Here is a 13,840-nt window from a genome sequence, read left to right as displayed (position 1 = left end):
ACACAAAGAATATATATATATATATATTCAGTAAAATCTTTTTATAGAGATACTCTATATAGGAATAAACTCTATATAGTCATAAAAAAATTATAATCCCATTTTAGGATAGTTATAAATAAGAATAAACTCCATATTGTAATAAGTTATAATTTTTCTAATTCCTGCCTGAAGGAAAATTGTTTCTACATAGTAATAATTATTTGTATATTACAAAAATATGTATTTTATGTTACATTAAATGCTTAAGATGAAATAAAATATTTATCTAAAGTTGTTTGAGACAATGATTTATGCTTTAGAGTTGTTACCACATCTTTTAACTTGCGAATACGTAATAACTCGCTAGTATGAACATTTTCTTGTTGAAGCTAAAATATTTTTAACTTCTTAAGCATGCTTTAAGCTTCATGGCACGAAACTTTTTGTATTTTCATACTATCATCCTCAGAATTATTTCCTTTCTCTTCTTATCTAATTATAGCAATGATTTATTCTTCAGTTAAAACATACACGATTTGTTGCTCATTTGGATGACCAAGAAAGACATTAATATCCATTCGATTAGTATAGTGAAGTTGTCAAATCTGATCACTCAATTCTGCAATGACTCTTTTATTCTCCTTATCCACTTCATTTGTAACTTGCAATTCATTGACATTGAGGGTCCTAATTTTGCAGTGCTTAAAACCATTGACAATTGTTTGTGGCTTCACATCAATTGACCATGTATCAACTGCATTTGCAGTTCTATCAATGACACTTATCTTTGCTGGTTTCAAGACACGATCTTCTATCCGATTTCAAAAGTAGGCAATTGAAGTGCTAAATTGAAATCCTAATATTGTATTATAAAACATGATTATAAAATAAGAAAGCAAAACAATAATTTTTGTAACTACACATTCCTTAAGGTTATAATCTCCTCGTAATAATAAAATTAGTTGGTCTCACTATTATGACTATAGAGAGGTTTTACTCTATATATATATACATATATATATATTATAATATATTATTATATATAATATATATAATATATATATATATATATATATCTGATTTTGATTAGATAGTTTGAATTAGCTAAATTGTCACCATAAATTCATTAACGAAAAGTAAAAAGAATTAATAACAATGTTTGGATTTAGATTTATAGTACCTTATACCTTATTCATATTATCACTTCATAATAATTACTGAGAATAAAAGTGCTGATATATTGAGAAATCCCACAAAAATTCAATGCTCCACATGAAGCATGCCCTACAGGAATGCAACTCAAGTATATGCCTCCTCTTTTTTAGGTTTGTGACAAAATTTGTGCACGTGGGCATCACAAAATGTCAATATAATAACAAAACAAATAATATATGCATTTTATTTTTTTTATATCTTATATATTTATTTTTTTATTTTATTTGTGAACAAAGTACATAGATAAATAAGTTAACGTTATCTTTAATAGGCAATTTATAAAAACAAAATAAAAATTTCAATGCATTATAAATGATATTTTTTTATCTGTTTGTGGTCTTACGTATACCCTCAAATGATATATATATATATTATATTATATATATATATATATATGCGCTTTGAATTTTGAAATTTATATTCTTAACATATAACTAGACAGCACTAAAAATATGCGAAAATATTGCAATCTTGGCAAATGGGATGTTTTTATTCATAATCTTGAATTTGTCATGAATCAATTGTATAGGTTTTGAAATAATAAAAAGTTTTTATTTAGATTATTAAAATTGTATTGAATCCTCCTAAATTCCTTAAACAACTCCCTAGAAGTTACATAAAATCTGTCAAAAGCATTTTATAGAGAAACCTCAGTGACTGAAAAAGACCAAAAAGATATATTTTTTTTTTTTTCAATTTTAGTCAAATATTAAATATCATTTATGCAATAAGTGTAAGTTTTTAAATATCTAAGATATTATATTATTATTTTTAAATTTTTTGTATTTTATTATCTCTTTATAGTGAAACTCCTTTTAGTAAAATACTAATAAAAACACACTTTGCATTTATTCAATTAACATTTTTTGATAAAACTTTTCATTTTTATAAATTCTACTTGAAGAAGCATGTATTAAACATATATTCTACTCCAATTATACAGTATATATTAATAATAAAATTAGGTTACTTTAATAGGGGCTTGAAGCAACGAAAATCTTGACTAGATATCGTTCTAACTTTATGACCCAAGTTCAGGAGCGATAAATATTGAGTTCACAGAAGAAATTATAAGATTTTTTTTTTTTTTTTTATAATCTAAACGTTTGAATCTTGCAAAAATTTAAAAGTATTTACAGGACAAGAGTACTTAACTAGAAAAGTAATCTCTAACAAAAAAAGTAAAAAATATTAAAAAAAAAAAAATCCAAATTTACATAAGAAAAGATTCAACAGAGTTATATTTTCCTGGGGAGAATGACTCATGTATGATGACTGCAACTAGGGTTTCTTTGGTCTTTTGAAACTGAAAAGAATAAATTTTGCTTTAAAGTTTAAATAATTAAAAGGGTAATTTGGGAATACAAATGGTTTCTTCTAATGAATTAAACCATTAATGATACTACAAAGAATTTTTGTAGGGTTTAAATAACATCAGTCAATATCTTTTCGTAATTTTGAATGGATGGGGTCATGTCAGGTCAGGTTGAGGTGCTTTGAAAAGGTTCTGGGCAAAGGTTTTTTTGCCATCTCTTATTTGAGAAGTAATGCAGCTAGTTTGGAGTTTAGCTTTTAAGTAAAAACAGCAAGGATTGTCACTTGCGTAGACGCAAATACATACTCAATCAAATCAAGTGAGGTTTAAACAGAGGTTAGAATATGACTCCATCTCTCTTGATAGACCATAACTCAAACATTAATCATAATCATCCTTCAGTTATTGACAAAGACATTTGATCTTCAATTTGTACATATTTGTACACCACTTTTGCCATTTGTCCTCAAACTTTGCCATATCTTAGTTTGGACCAATAGATTGTGTAGATTAATTAAGCAACAACAAGGTCTCTAGACCGACAAACTAAACCTAGTAGTTTTTTTACCTCTCTTCTTATGGTCAGATGACAAACCCTTTAGCTACTAGAGTTAATTATGTCTAAGAAATCTTGTGTTCAAGACACAGGAGAAGCACCTACTACATTTGTATAATTATCTTGATTCATTGAACTTGTAAGGTGTTCTGTAACCTTAGGGATTATACAAGCTCCAATGTGGGTCTAAATGCCTCAAATACCTAAAAAAAACACCTATTAGTTTTAAGGTCTTGAGATTATATTCTTTTTTATTTGCCACTATTACAACATTGAATGTTGCTTAGATAAAAATCAAATCAGAAGAGAACTCTAATACTTTTATTTATTTGTAGAGTGATGGATAATATGTATAGGGGCTAGCGAAACCGACGCAGTTGGGCTGGTATTACTCAACTGGCGGTAAGTTGAATATCAAACGGTCAAAAACCTGCTTATATGACAATGAATTGAGAACAAAGACAAAGGCTGCTGGAATTTTTTCTAGGGCTAACGAGGAAAACCCGTAAGACTCCCATCTTAATTGACAAGATGTCTTAAGGAAGCTTCATATAGAAGAATGGCCTGCAAACTTAGATATAAGATTAATTTTGAATGTGTTCTAAAGTTCTAATTCTGTGGGTTTAAGGGAAATTGTTAAAAGACTGGGGAGCCAATACAGTAACGGAGTAGATTAAGAAGTTCAGAGTCTCCAGACTAAAAACTATCTTAAAAATTATAACTAGGCCAGAAATAAAGAGCATTCTAATAAAAGCGGAGATTTAAATTCTAAAAGTATTACTCATAAACAATGTAATCTTGAATTTAAACTTAAGGTGATAAAGGGTACAGATAACATAACAGCTACTGAATACTGATACACCGTTAATTAGGAAACAAAAAAACCTATTTCCACCTTCTAAAAATTGTTTTCAATTTAATATTTAAAAAAGAATGTTTAGTTGTATAAATATCAACCAATAATTGATTATTAATTATTTAGTTGTTCATTCAACAAAGAGAATTTGTAATTTTTTCAAAAATAGAAGTGAAGGAATACTCACCAAGCTTCCTCAACTTTTCATCTCATCGGATGTGATCTCCGTCATGGAATTCTCAACAAACCACTATACCAGACAAGCCATATTGTTCATCAGTTCGATTGGTAAAGAACAAGAAGATGAATTCAGTTTGAATGAGACTGCTCTTAACGTTAAAACGAAAAAGCACATCCTTCTTGTACCACATAATCTTTACCCTCAGATCTCAACGCATTAACCAAACAATAATTATGTGTATCAATCTTCATAGAGGAAAAAAGAAGCTCTATGTGTAATATTATCTATATACTATGCAAAGACAGATAAATTGAATTTGTGTAGCTTTAAAACTATGTTCTCTCAAAAATTTGGGATGATTTAAAGCGTGTTCCATTGATATATCACTCCTCACACTTTTTTTCAATATTCTGCCATATGTGTGTTGGTTATTTTTAATTTCAGAAGAGTATATTAGACGTGGCCCCCTCTTGTCTCCTATTTCTATGTTATTCGGATTATGCACATTTGCTATTTGTTGGCTGAATAATGTAACTCTCTAACTTTCCTATCAGTTCTAGTTCTATCAAGCCCTTGTAGCGCTGCAAATTCCCAGCATTATTATCTCTTCTATGGCTAAAAAGTTCTTTCCAAAAAATTAAAAAAAAAAAAAAAAAAAAAAAAAAAAAAAAAAATTAAAAAAAAAAACCCATAATGATACCTTAACATCAGCTAGACTTAATTATTAAATATTGAGATATCAAAGTAAATGGTCTCGAGTTCGGATCCACCACATGTCACATATTTACATTGGTCAATTCTGTTTGTAGTTTGGGTCAAGTGTACCCAAGTATTACAGATCAAAATGAAGGCCCATCCAATATATTGATTACATTTTGAAAACAAATTTAGTTTCTTAGTTTTGGATATGATTAACAGCAGAGTTTCCTACGTCTCAGTAACCTTTGTTATGAAGGATGAAGATTTCAGATTAGACCCTTTTGTGGAGGTAATGTTCACATCAATATTGGATTTTCTTGCAATTGCAAATGGTAAAGTTCCTAATAAAAAAACCATATAGGAAATAAATGTCATAGTAAGAAGACTCCACAAGTCCTTTTTCTCTCGCAGCTGCAAGAGAACCGGCCGCAACAAATCATCATAAGCCACGATAGAACATAAATATCATGTTATTAACATAATGGAAGTTTATAAATTGTAAGAAGGGTCAACAAACCAAAAAACCTACCATTTTAACTAATATTTGTTATATCTAGATGTTGGACTTAAGCTAAAAAGAACACTATCTAAAGCCACGTTTAAGATGATGCCAAAAGGGCTTTCTTATAACATCTACAGCCAATATCAAAAATCTAATACAATAAACATCCAAATACATTTATGATATTATTGCCTTTTATGATTTCGCAGAACATCTTGTAGAAAAAACAATCCACTGCTCCAGGTAAAAAGTAGACATTTATGTACATAAAACCTTCTTTTTAATACTTGAGCTTGAAGGTGGTACATAATAATGGCAAATTCAATATTTCAACACCAGAAAATGCCAAAGAAAATCCACATTAAGAAAGATCTAGGTTCGCAAATGGCCTAACAAACGGCAATATTCTATCAGACAGGCTTGCAGAAAAGACATGTAAAGAACTAGCAATAACAAAAACAAACCTCTCGACCCAGCAACTTTATCCTCAAGATGCTGTTATTAAAAGGTTTAGTTTGCGTCTAATTTACATAATTTTGTGAACTTGATTAGATCAAGCAAATAAAGAAGAGAGAGAGAGAGAGAGAGAGAGAGAGAGAGAGAGAAACAATCAATTTCAAAAAGTATTATGAGGTTACTGGTTGGCAAACCCTACAATAAGAGAAACTTTGACTCCATATCACTAGAATAAAAAGATCACTATTATCACTATAATTAGAAAAGGAATTTTCCAAAAAATCAAGGGCATATCCCTAGAAGCAATGGTTTATACAGCACATATAATAACGAGGAATTTTCCAAAAAATCAAGGGCGTATTCCTAGAATCAATGGTTTATTCCAGTACATATAATTAGACTATTAAGGGTAACGATCTACTAACAGGTTTCACATCTCTAAACCTCATTTCAATTTTCTCACCAACCAAAATATTTGTAGTTCAAAATGTAACTGCCTTTTTACTCAAATTAATATCAAAATTGAAATAGAAAACAGAAAAATCCAATACACTACATAATTAGTTAGTCTATTAGATCTGTATTCCTGTCACATTTAGAGGCAATACCACAATCCTCTCACTTATATTTGGAAGGGTAATTAACAATCAGAACAATATGTCAAACGTTATATCTAAAGTGCTTACCGTCTCAGCTCGAATGAAACCTTTTTCAAAGTCAGAGTGAATAATCCAGCTGCTGAGGTGCAGTCATTCCGGATTAACTAGTAGATTTCAGACGAGAATGATCTAAATTTATCAGTATTAAGTAGTACAGTCCATCTTTCGGATAGCACCAGATGTCAATACAAAAGAATTTTAAAAAGTAGTTCTAGTTCTAACAAGTTTTGCCCTACAATTCTCCACCAAACAAGTTCTCAGCCCATAGCTATTCAGTTCATATCAGAGCAACTAAAGTGGACACTAAGGACCTGTTCATTTATGAACTTTCGTTTTGTTTTCATTTTTTCAAGCTTCAAATTCATGTTCAGTTACACTTTTTCAAAAATTTTACCCAGAAAAGAGACAAAAGGTTGGAAACAAAAAAAGACGTGGGCCCCATATTTTATATAAAATTAATATTTAAATAAAGAGTTATATATTTTCTTTCTTTTCTTTTTCTCTTCTCTCTCTCTCAAACCAAAAATTCATTTCAAATCAAGATTTTTAATAAAAATTGCAAATGGAAATCAACCATTGACATATTGAGACAAATCTTCATGATGAACAAAATAAGTAAACTTGAAAGAGTTTTATCAGTTAGGGAGATTATTATTCCTATTTTTCTTTTTTTTTTTTTTTTTTTTTTTTTTTGTTGTGTGTGTGTCTTTTCAAACAATCATGCTGAATATGTTTCATTTTTTGCGTTTCAAACATTTTCAATATTTCATTTTTTGCTTTTTCCAGTCATTTTCAATATTTTCCAAAAAATAGAAAACAGATACACAAAATTCATAAAAGAACACACACACTAAAGGATAGTGACTGCTTTTACCCAAATTGTCACAAAACTTTAGACCAGTAGGATTAAGCTAACCTGCAAGTATTGTCCATGCTTTTGTTTCCTGCAGAAAATGCAAAGCAGTCCTGTTAATAGATTAATTAATATAATGTTGAGAAAAGATAATTAAACATTATATTCCTACCTTTTCACCAGAAGTAAAGTATGTGCGTAGCCCCAAAAGACTATATGTTGCCCTGATAAGGTTCCCAAGACCACTCTCACTGACACCCAGAGATGTCAAATATTCCACTCTTCTTCAGTGGAAGTTCAGTCAGTTCTGCCTCAAACTGCAAAGAAAATCTTTAGGGATAATTGCTAGTACAGTAGTTAACAACAGCAACATAATATCAGCAATACATATTTTAGAACAAAGTCAAAATTCATTTAGCAGAAGATGACATTCATGAACCAAAGTGCATGCTTTCACACACACACTCAGAAGAGAGAGAGAGAGAGAAGATAAGATTACACTAAACCTGTGCTGAAACTGTCACTAGCCCAGATTGCACTCAGATGCAAGATCCTTACTTCTTTGACATGAGGATACTTCCTGGCTCAGCAAGATCAGTCTTGCCACGTTGGCGACGTATATAACAGGTTTCATTGTAAGCAAGCAAAGATGCTTTATGAATCCCTTTCAAAATCAGTTAAAGAGACAGATCGTGCTGGTTTTCCATCCATAAGTGCCTGCTGAATCTTTCTAAGGCAGCCTTTTCTGCTTCCTCCTAAAGTGAAGAATGTAGCAACATATTCAAAGAAAGATAAAACGATATTTTAAGGGTATAAAATTAGAAAAATGACAATCATGAACCTTCACTTTGATTGTGAATCTCTTCCTTCCCTTTGAGCTTCTCCATTCTCTTCTCAATCTGCATTTTGTAAGAGATACAATTTAGTTCTACAGCTTTTCTCATACAGGTATAATCAAACAGGATAGTATAGAGGTTATTAATGAGAACTTTGAAGAAAACAAATTCAAAGTCAAAAGGGATGATTAAACTATCACTTAAGGTTTTTCACAACAAGAAAGCATCAGAAATCAAGAGGTCAATAAAAATTGCAACCCAGCTTGGTTTTAGAAGAAAAAGACAAAATAATTATAGTGCTAGGTATATATATGAATGGAAATATATGAAATATCTTCCATAACATTCTAATGAATAGGGTTCACCAATAATATAACCTCTTCTTTAAGTTTTTATCTAGTCATATAACTCGTGGAATTGACTATTTATCTCTATCTCTCTTGCTCTGCTTCTTATTTTACTTTTTAACAGTTTACAAGCATACCTGGTCCAAATCTGAGAAAACAAGTTCCAAGTTGATAACATCAATGTCAGACTTGGGATCGATTTTGCCATTCACATGAACAATGTCATGTCTTCAAAACATCGCACAACTGAAAGAATAAATAATGGACATATAAAAACATTGTGGTGAAGGTGAACGAAAAACTGAAACCGCTACCTTTCACCTATCAAAGGCAAACAGAATTTCTGAACCCAATATCTCTGGAAAGGTAAATTGCAGTAATTGGCTTCATCTGATTAACTGGAAATGGTAACTGGAATGAAATAGAAAGATGGAAGAAAACGTGATTGTTCACTGAATAAGATGCGACTTTGTAGCGGAATACAAAATTCTCCATAACTTAAGGTGAATTCAAACCTAATATTTATAAGCATGCTTATGCAGCTGGGGAATTCAATTAACTCAATCTGCAAATTCGAAGAAATATATATTGCAACTTTATTCATAATCTTTGTCTTCAGATATTGCCACTTTTCCTCCTCCAAGTTGATTAGGCTTCACCACATGGATATTTGTCTACAATGTTGTTGTTGTTGTCTTCCTTTTTTTTTTTAATAAGACAAGATATAACTAATTAAAATAAAATAGATATTCAAAGGGTGTACCAGAAGTCCACTAACAATTTGTTGCCATGCACTTATAAAAAAAAGCAGTATTAAAATGCTAAGTTTTGCATTTGAAGAGCTTTGAATTAGTTAAGAGAAAGTATTTTTAACCCGTAACAATTAATCGTAAGCATCTGAAAAGCTATGAAAATAGCTAAAAAGGACAATCTGAGATTCTGAACAAGGAAAGGCACAAACTGAAGAATGGAATCCACCTCACGAATATGCGATAAAAATTTGTTACAACCCTGGAGCAAAGGAAAATGAGTAAGTACCGAAAGGTAACAGGCAAGAACATGGAAATCACTAGCAGGAAAAATAACTAACACCCTGTCACCTCGCCTTGACTGCTCCCTTCACGAGCCCGCCAATGTCAACAAATTCTATGGATGTGGGACAGCCCGTTGAGATTTGCTGAGATCAGAAAGTACATGGAGTCGGGATCTGGAACTGCAACAATGCCTACATTTGGCTTATTGTGCAAAAAGGAAAATTAGCAGCTTGAGCCTTTCCGTTCTCAACCTACAAAAGTAGACTATCATGAATCAACAGTGGATAACAGCGATGAGAAGTAGGAAAATCAGTCCCCAATCACAATATGTAAATCATTCACCATGCACACAACGAAGTTACTGTGTGTGGTTGTTGTGTGTATAAGACAAACAATATCCTAAAGTGATAGCACAAGGATGGGGGTCTTTTATATGGTGACAATGCATTAGGTGATACATGTCAAGGTTTACGATAGCAAACATGATACAATATATAAAATTCTTGCCTTCACCTTCATCCACGTTAATAGCTACTCTGCCCAGATTTAAAGTTGGACACATGTTTCTTTCTTAAAAAAAAAAGACAAAAAATTAAAAGTTGAGAGAAGAAAGTTACAAAAGACAGCTACCATTAGTCCAATGGTATGAAACAGACAAAAAAAATACAACATCAAAAAAGAAGAAAAACGGTGTCCTAATCAGAACCCTCCTATTCCAGAAAAGAGAGCTCAAACTTATTGCCAAAAACAGTAGAAACCAAAGCTTAATGAAACAATGTATATCATTGTCCCTTGACTACTTTGAGCTCTTCATTTTCTTCACGAATACAACCCATGTTTGCTTTGGCCTCTCATTACCAAACCATCCAAATCTATGCCAATATTACAATACGTCAAGAGCACAAACCCAAAATCACCCCAATTCAGGAGAAAATACTCCATAACCAAATCACAATCCAAATATAAAAGATGCATGGCTCCCTCTCTTTTTACCAAGGCACCTTTAAAGCAAATCAACAGTGTTCAATCTACATGAGCCATAGCCAAACTATGATTTAACAAACTCTAACCATTAAATCATTTATAGAATACCATAAGCATATCTAAATCAGTTTATACATGAAATTAGGCCTGTTTAATCACAACAGAATACTAATCCTTTTTTTTTTTTTTTTTTTTTTTTTTTTTAATTTTACACTAGTTTAATATTGTATAGTGTATCAGTTTTCTAAATCATATCAACCAAAAGCATTTTCTCTAAATTTCCTCTATCCAAATGTATTTAAATTATACCAAACAGGCCCCTTAAATTTTCTTACTTTAGAACTATTTTCCTTCACTTTCTCAGCAAACCAAATAGACAAAACTGACTTACAACGGCATTAAAGAGAGTAGATTTTCCAACATTAGGAAGACCAACGATTCCAGCTCTCAAACTCATGCTAATCTTGGAAGAAGAAGATGAAAACCTCCTGGTTCTAGTAGTAGAAACCCCAAAAACGCCAATCAAGTTTGCGTTTTGAGTGAAGAGAGACGATTTCATTGAATTCGGAAGCATTGTTAAAGCTGGAATTAGACAATTGCGAGCTGCAACTCTGACCATTTTGTCCTTTTCTTCTTCTTTCTGGTGCTTTGGTTTTATTTCGTTGAATTGTAAGTGTGATGGCCACTGGTTCTGTGTGTAAATGATAATTGATAAACCTTGGGGTTTTAGGTCTTCTCATTACAAGCACTCTATCAGCCCATTCGTTTTCTGCCACGTCAGCAAAAAAACAATATCATTTATTTATTTGCAAAAAAAAATTTTATAAAGGATTTACTTGTCATTTCCCCTTTACTATTTCGAATAATTTGGAAATTAGATGTTACCCAACCGGTAACGTTACCAAGGTTATCCTTCAATATCAGATTTGTTACAAAATACTGTAGTGGTATAAACTTAAACCTTTTAGATAGAAGTCTAGTAATAAATTTCTGGTTACTTTAGTTTTTGTATCTACAATTTGAATTCAATATATATATATATTGAGTTTTTATGGGAGGGTTATAAGTGTTAAAACCTTTTTTTTTTTTTTTTTTGTAAAAAAACAAAATCTGAAAATCATTATTTTAACATTTATGTCTATGTGAGGTTAAATTTTTTAGATAAAATATACACTAAATTATATCAAAAATTAACAATCTAGTTTCTTGAATTAGTATTAGAATAATAACAATTAATAACAATTATTATTTTTTGAATGTTTTATGATGATGTTATAACTTAATAAAGATGTAGTTTCAAAAAATATTGTTTTAACTTAATTATTTTTTGTGTCTAAGATATAGACATTGATAAAAAGGATAGATATAATTAAAAAAACTAGTATATATATCTATGTAGTATTGTGAATATACAAAATCATCTTAAAAGTCTAAATTTTGCATTTTAAAAGTCTAAAATTTTGCATTCTCTTTAATTTTTTTTTTCAATGTAAATTTTATAAATACATTGTATTATAATACAACTCATGCAATCTTCAACCAATTTAAGTGATACTTTTCCTTCTTCCTCTAGTAAATCAATCGTGTCACCCAAAGTTAATACGCGAACTCAATTGACCAAAAATACTCGTGTTGAGTTGTGCAACATGAAAGTTAATACAAATAATTATAACTATGTAAAGGCAAGTTTTTTAAGACGATGTTAGAAAAATGATAATTTATTGTTGCAAGTGAAAGAAAGGGAAGAAATTGAATTAAAAATATGCCAAAGATATTGAAAGAGAACACTGAAATACTACAATGCATTTATTTGGTAAATGACAAGCCTTATATAGGCTTTACAAAGAGATGGTGTGTGCTAACAAATAGCACCCACTAAGCCCACTAACCTACAGATAAAAATCACCTAGTAATTGAAAAACTACCACAAACTCTACTCAAACCATCACCCCACGAAAGCCATTAAAGGATGACTTCCTAAAAGCTAGGAATTGACTAAATCAAACACGAAATATTTCTCAACAATCCCTCCCTTAAACTGATAAGTCTACAACTTTCAGTTTAACTACTTTCACCCATGTAAGCCCTCCCTCAAAGTGCAAACACCCAGTAACTTTCTCAACTTCAGGAACGTTGCCAATTTGAGGGGCTCGGTAAAAATATCAGTTGCTTGCTCTTCACTCATGCAGTAAATGACATCTATAATCCCCTCCTTTGTAAGATCTCTCAAGAAATGAAACTTCACATCTATATGTTTGCTTCTTCCATGCAAGACTGGGTTTTTAGAAAGTTTGATTACTGAACTGTTGTCATAGTAAATCAAAGAGGGTCCATGTTGTGAGAAATAAAGCTCTACAAGAATTTTCCTCAACCATATTGCTTGACAAGCACACGCAATTGTAGCTACAAACTCTTCTTCTGTGGTTGACAAAGTAACAATTGATTGTTTTTTGGAAGACCATGAAATAACTGCTGAACCCAGCCTGAACACATAACCGAAGGTGCTTTTTCTATCATCTAAATCTCCCACAAAGTCACTATTAGTAAACCTGATGAGATCTGACTTTTCTCCTTTCTTGTATAAAATCCCATAATCAATGGTACCTTGCAATTACATTAGAATTCTTTTAGCAGTAAGAAAATGCATTTCTTTTGGATGCTCCATGTGCCTGCTAATAAGACTTACAGAATACATTATATCACATCTAGTGGCTGTTAAATACATCAAACTACCCACAAATCACTTGTAAAGAGTGATGTCAATATTTTTTCCTGTAGGATTTTTCTCCAACTTCAACCCCATTTCAGTAGGTGTAGTGATAGAATTACAATTCTTCATTCCAAACCTATCTAAAATTTCTTGAACATATTTCTTTTGTGAAATAAAAATTCCACCAGCATATTGTTTCACTTCAATCCCAAGAAAATAATGCATAAAACCAAGATCAGACATGTCAAATTCAGTCATCATTGACCACTTAAATTTATCAAGTAATGTCTGATCGTTTCTAGTATAAATCAAATCATCAACATATAAGCAAATTATGACAATCTTCTCATCTTCAACTTTTATATAAAGTGTATGCTCATATGGACATTTCTTAAAACCTGCCAAATTGAAATAAGCATCAATACGACTATACCAAGCTCTAGGAGCTTGTTTTAGTCCATACAATGCCTTTTTCAATCTGTAAACTTTATGTTCACTTTCACATTTCACATAACTAGGAAATTGATCAACAAATAGCTGCTCTTGTAACTCTCCATGTAAAAAAGTTGATTTCACATCTAACTGCAAAATTGGCCTGGATTCTTGTGCTGCTAATGCCACAACTAATTCGATTGTGTCAAGTCTAGCCACGAGA

General features: G+C 31.0%; 1 pseudogene; it reads right to left on the bottom strand.

Annotated features, from left to right (window-relative positions):
* Window positions 1-4,163: 4,163 nt before the first annotated feature.
* On the bottom strand, window positions 4,164-11,165 carry LOC116106730 (annotated as a pseudogene).
* Between the last annotated feature and the right edge of the window lie 2,675 nt (window positions 11,166-13,840).

The sequence above is a fragment of the Pistacia vera genome, unplaced genomic scaffold, assembly GCF_008641045.1.
Source record: "Pistacia vera cultivar Batoury unplaced genomic scaffold, PisVer_v2 Contig521, whole genome shotgun sequence".
In the NCBI taxonomy this organism is placed as follows: Eukaryota; Viridiplantae; Streptophyta; class Magnoliopsida; order Sapindales; family Anacardiaceae; genus Pistacia; species Pistacia vera.
Note: the sequence above shows the minus strand (reverse complement) of the source record. Positions and strands in the feature narration are given on the sequence as shown.